This window comes from Cherax quadricarinatus, chromosome 70 (genome assembly GCF_038502225.1).
Source record: "Cherax quadricarinatus isolate ZL_2023a chromosome 70, ASM3850222v1, whole genome shotgun sequence".
NCBI classification, from domain to species: domain Eukaryota; kingdom Metazoa; phylum Arthropoda; class Malacostraca; order Decapoda; family Parastacidae; genus Cherax; species Cherax quadricarinatus.
Window position 1 is genome coordinate 14288499 of NC_091361.1, and position 6398 is coordinate 14294896.

Here is a 6398-nt window from a genome sequence, read left to right on the forward strand (position 1 = left end):
GTGTACATCCAGGCATTGTCTGTGTACATCCAGGCATTGTCTGTGTACATCCAGGCATTGTCTGTGTACATCCAGGCATTGTCTGTGTACATCCAGGCATTGTCTGTGTACATCCAGGCATTGTCTGTGTACATCCAGGCATTGTTTGTGTACATCCAGGCATTGTTTGTGTACATCCAGGCATTGTCTGTGTACATCCAGGCATTGTCTGTGTACATCCAGGCATTGTTTGTGTACATCCAGGCATTGTTTGTGTACATCCAGGCATTGTTTGTGTACATCCAGGCATTGTGTACATCCAGGCATTGTGTACATCCAGGCATTGTCTGTGTACATCCAGGCATTGTTTGTGTACATACAGGCATTGTCTGTGTACATCCAGGCATTGTGTACATCCAGGCATTGTCTGTGTACATCCAGGCATTGTCTGTGTACATCCAGGCATTGTCTGTGTACATCCAGGCATTGTCTGTGTACATCCAGGCATTGTTTGTGTACATCCAGGCATTGTTTGTGTACATCCAGGCATTGTCTGTGTACATCCAGGCATTGTCTGTGTACATCCAGGCATTGTTTGTGTACATCCAGGCATTGTTTGTGTACATCCAGGCATTGTCTGTGTACATCCAGGCATTGTCTGTGTACATCCAGGCATTGTCTGTGTACATCCAGGCATTGTCTGTGTACATCCAGGCATTGTTTGTGTACATCCAGGCATTGTCTGTGTACATCCAGGCATAGTCTGTGTACATCCAGGCATTGTCTGTGTACATCCAGGCATTGTTTGTGTACATCCAGGCATTGTCTGTGTACATCCAGGCATTGTCTGTGTACATCCAGGCATTGTCTGTGTACATCCAGGCATTGTCTGTGTACATCCAGGCATTGTCTGTGTACATCCAGGCATTGTCTGTGTACATCCAGGCATTGTCTGTGTACATCCAGGCATTGTCTGTGTACATCCAGGCATTGTGTACATCCAGGCATTGTTTGTGTACATCCAGGCATTGTTTGTGTACATCCAGGCATTGTCTGTGTACATCCAGGCATTGTCTGTGTACATCCAGGCATTGTCTGTGTACATCCAGGCATTGTCTGTGTACATCCAGGCATTGTTTGTGTACATCCAGGCATTGTCTGTGTACATCCAGGCATTGTCTGTGTACATCCAGGCATTGTCTGTGTACATCCAGGCATTGTCTGTGTACATCCAGGCATTGTCTGTGTACATCCAGGCATTGTCTGTGTACATCCAGGCATTGTCTGTGTACATCCAGGCATTGTCTGTGTACATCCAGGCATTGTCTGTGTACATCCAGGCATTGTCTGTGTACATCCAGGCATTGTCTGTGTACATCCAGGCATTGTTTGTGTACATCCAGGCATTGTCTGTGTACATCCAGGCATTGTCTGTGTACATCCAGGCATTGTCTGTGTACATCCAGGCATTGTTTGTGTACATCCAGGCATTGTCTGTGTACATCCAGGCATTGTGTACATCCAGGCATTGTCTGTGTACATCCAGGCATTGTCTGTGTACATCCAGGCATTGTCTGTGCACATCCAGGCATTGTTTGTGTACATCCAGGCATTGTCTGTGTACATCCAGGCATTGTTTGTGTACATCCAGGCATTGTTTGTGTACATCCAGGCATTGTCTGTGTACATCCAGGCATTGTTTGTGTACACCCAGGCATTGTTTGTGTACATCCAGGCATTGTCTGTGTACATCCAGGCATTGTCTGTGTACATCCAGGCATTGTTTGTGTACATCCAGGCATTGTCTGTGTACATCCAGGCATTGTTTGTGTACATCCAGGCATTGTCTGTGTACATCCAGGCATTGTCTGTGTACATCCAGGCATTGTTTGTGTACATCCAGGCATTGTCTGTGTACATCCAGGCATTGTCTGTGTACATCCAGGCATTGTTTGTGTACATCCAGGCATTGTCTGTGTACATCCAGGCATTGTTTGTGTACATCCAGGCATTGTCTGTGTACATCCAGGCATTGTTTGTGTACATCCAGGCATTGTTTGTGTACATCCAGGCATTGTCTGTGTACATCCAGGCATTGTTTGTGTACATCCAGGCATTGTTTGTGTACATCCAGGCATTGTCTGTGTACATCCAGGCATTGTGTACATCCAGGCATTGTTTGTGTACATCCAGGCATTGTCTGTGTACATCCAGGCATTGTTTGTGTACATCCAGGCATTGTTTGTGTACATCCAGGCATTGTTTGTGTACATCCAGGCATTGTTTGTGTACATCCAGGCATTGTCTGTGTACATCCAGGCATTGTTTGTGTACATCCAGGCATTGTTTGTGTACATCCAGGCATTGTCATTGTCTGTGTACATCCAGGCATTGTGTACATCCAGGCATTGTTTGTGTACATCCAGGCATTGTCTGTGTACACCCAGGCATTGTCTGTGTACATCCAGGCATTGTTTGTGTACATCCAGGCATTGTTTGTGTACATCCAGGCATTGTCTGTGTACATCCAGGCATTGTTTGTGTACATCCAGGCATTGTCTGTGTACATCCAGGCATTGTTTGTGTACATCCAGGCATTGTTTGTGTACATCCAGGCATTGTTTGTGTACATCCAGGCATTGTCTGTGTACATCCAGGCATTGTGTACATCCAGGCATTGTCTGTGTACATCCAGGCATTGTTTGTGTACATCCAGGCATTGTCTGTGTACATCCAGGCATTGTTTGTGTACATCCAGGCATTGTTTGTGTACATCCAGGCATTGTTTGTGTACATCCAGGCATTGTTTGTGTACATCCAGGCATTGTCTGTGTACATCCAGGCATTGTCTGTGTACATCCAGGCATTGTTTGTGTACATCCAGGCATTGTCTGTGTACATCCAGGCATTGTTTGTGTACATCCAGGCATTGTTTGTGTACATCCAGGCATTGTCTGTGTACATCCAGGCATTGTCTGTGTATATCCAGGCATTGTCTGTGTATATCCAGGCATTGTTTGTGTACATCCAGGCATTGTTTGTGTACATCCAGGCATTGTCTGTGTACATCCAGGCATTGTCTGTGTACATCCAGGCATTGTCTGTGTACATCCAGGCATTGTTTGTGTACATCCAGGCATTGTCTGTGTACATCCAGGCATTGTTTGTGTACATCCAGGCATTGTCTGTGTACATCCAGGCATTGTTTGTGTACATCCAGGCATTGTCTGTGTACATCCAGGCATTGTTTGTGTACATCCAGGCATTGTCTGTGTACATCCAGGCATTGTCTGTGTACATCCAGGCATTGTCTGTGTACATCCAGGCATTGTCTGTGTACATCCAGGCATTGTCTGTGTACATCCAGGCATTGTCTGTGTACATCCAGGCATTGTCTGTGTACATCCAGGCATTGTCTGTGTACATCCAGGCATTGTCTGTGTACATCCAGGCATTGTCTGTGTACATCCAGGCATTGTTTGTGTACATCCAGGCATTGTCTGTGTACATCCAGGCATTGTTTTTGTACATCCAGGCATTGTCTGTGTACATCCAGGCATTGTTTGTGTACATCCAGGCATTGTTTGTGTACATCCAGGCATTGTCTGTGTACATCCAGGCATTGTTTGTGTACATCCAGGCATTGTCTGTGTACATCCAGGCATTGTTTGTGTACATCCAGGCATTGTTTGTGTACATCCAGGCATTGTGTACATCCAGGCATTGTTTGTGTACATCCAGGCATTGTCTGTGTACATCCAGGCATTGTGTACATCCAGGCATTGTCTGTGTACATCCAGGCATTGTCTGTGTACATCCAGGCATTGTCTGTGTACATCCAGGCATTGTCTGTGTACATCCAGGCATTGTCTGTGTACATCCAGGCATTGTCTGTGTACATCCAGGCATTGTCTGTGTACATCCAGGCATGTGTACATCCAGGCTGTGTACATCCAGGCATTGTTTGTGTACATCCAGGCATTGTCTGTGTACATCCAGGCATTGTTTGTGTACATCCAGGCATTGTCTGTGTACATCCAGGCATTGTCTGTGTACATCCAGGCATTGATCGTGTACATCCAGGCATTGTTTGTGTACATCCAGGCATTGTCTGTGTACATCCAGGCATTGTCTGTGTACATCCAGGCATTGTCTGTGTACATCCAGGCATTGTTTGTGTACATCCAGGCATTGTCTGTGTACATCCAGGCATTGTTTTTGTACATCCAGGCATGTGTACATCCCGGCATTGATGTGTACATCCAGGCATTGTTTGTGTACATCCAGGCATTGTCTGTGTACATCCAGGCATTGTCTGTGTACATCCAGGCATTGTCTGTGTACATCCAGGCATTGTTTGTGTACATCCAGGCATTGTCTGTGTACATCCAGGCATTGTTTGTGTACATCCAGGCATTGTCTGTGTACATCCAGGCATTGTCTGTGTACATCCAGGCATTGTTTGTGTACATCCAGGCATTGTCTGTGTACATCCAGGCATTGTCTGTGTACATCCAGGCATTGTCTGTGTACATCCAGGCATTGTCTGTGTACATCCAGGCATTGTCTGTGTACATCCAGGCATTGTCTGTGTACATCCAGGCATTGTCTGTGTACATCCAGGCATTGTCTGTGTACATCCAGGCATTGTCTGTGTACATCCAGGCATTGTCTGTGTACATCCAGGCATTGATCTGTGTACATCCAGGCATTGTTTGTGTACATCCAGGCATTGTCTGTGTACATCCAGGCATGTGTACATCCAGGCATTGTGTACATCCAGGCATTGTCCGTGTACATCCAGGCATTGTCTGTGTACATCCAGGCATTGTCTGTGCACATCCAGGCATTGTCTGTGTACATCCAGGCATTGTTTGTGTACATCCAGGCATTGTTTGTGTACATCCAGGCATTGTCTGTGTACATCCAGGCATTGTCTGTGTACATCCAGGCATTGTACATCCAGGCTGTGTACATCCAGGCATTGTTTGTGTACATCCAGGCATGTGTACATCCAGGCATTGTTTGTGTGTACATCCAGGCATTGTTTGTGTACATCCAGGCATTGTTTGTGTACATCCAGGCATTGTTTGTGTACATCCAGGCATTGTCTGTGTACATCCAGGCATTGTCTGTGTACATCCAGGCATTGTCTGTGTACATCCAGGCATTGTTTGTGTACATCCAGGCATTGTTTGTGTACATCCAGGCATTGTCTGTGTACATCCAGGCATTGTCTGTGTACATCCAGGCATTGTTTGTGTACATCCAGGCATTGTTTGTGTACATCCAGGCATTGTCTGTGTACATCCAGGCATTGTCTGTGTACATCCAGGCATTGTCTGTGTACATCCAGGCATTGTTTGTGTACATCCAGGCATTGTCTGTGTACATCCAGGCATTGTCTGTGTACATCCAGGCATTGTCTGTGTACATCCAGGCATTGTCTGTGTACATCCAGGCATTGTCTGTGTACATCCAGGCATTGTCTGTGTACATCCAGGCATTGTCTGTGTACATCCAGGCATTGTCTGTGTACATCCAGGCATTGTCTGTGTACATCCAGGCATTGCATTGTCTGTGTACATCCAGGCATTGTCTGTGTACATCCAGGCATTGTCTGTGTACATCCAGGCATTGTCTGTGTACATCCAGGCATTGTTCCAGGCATTGTGTGTACATCCAGGCATTGTCTGTGTACATCCAGGCATTGTCTGTGTACATCCAGGCATTGTATGTGTACATAGGCATCTGTGTACATCCAGGCATCCAGGCATTGTCTGTGTACATCCAGGCTGTGTACATCCAGGCATTGTCTGTGTACATCCAGGCATTGTTTGTGTACATCCAGGCATTGTCTGTGTACATCCAGGCATTGTTTGTGTACATCCAGGCATTGTCTGTGTACATCCAGGCATTGTCTGTGTACATCCAGGCATTGTCTGTGTACATCCAGGCATTGTCTGTGTACATCCAGGCATTGTCTGTGTACATCCAGGCATTGTCTGTGTACATCCAGGCATTGTCTGTGTACATCCAGGCATTGCATTGTCTGTGTACATCCAGGCATGTGTACATCCAGGCTGTGTACATCCAGGCATTGTTTGTGTACATCCAGGCATTGTCTGTGTACATCCAGGCATTGTCCAGGCTGTGTACATCCAGGCATTGTCTGTGTACATCCAGGCATTGTCTGTGTACATCCAGGCATTGATTGTGTACATCCAGGCATTGTTTGTGTACATCAAGGCATTGTCTGTGTACATACAGGCAATGTCTGTGTACATCCAGGCATTGTCCAGGCTGTGTACATCCAGGCATTGTTTGTGTACATCCAGGCATTGTCTGTGTACATCCAGGCATTGTTTGTGTACATCCAGGCATTGTCTGTGTACATCCAGGCATTGTTTGTGTACATC

The 6398-nt window shown here is 46.2% G+C and overlaps 1 protein-coding gene across 1 annotated transcript in view; it reads left to right on the forward strand.

The window, feature by feature from the left end:
- The window catches only part of LOC128695258 (uncharacterized), a 1855180-nt gene that overhangs the window by 777752 nt on the left and 1071030 nt on the right, over positions 1-6398 (forward strand). The gene's annotated exons all lie outside the window — the stretch shown is intronic.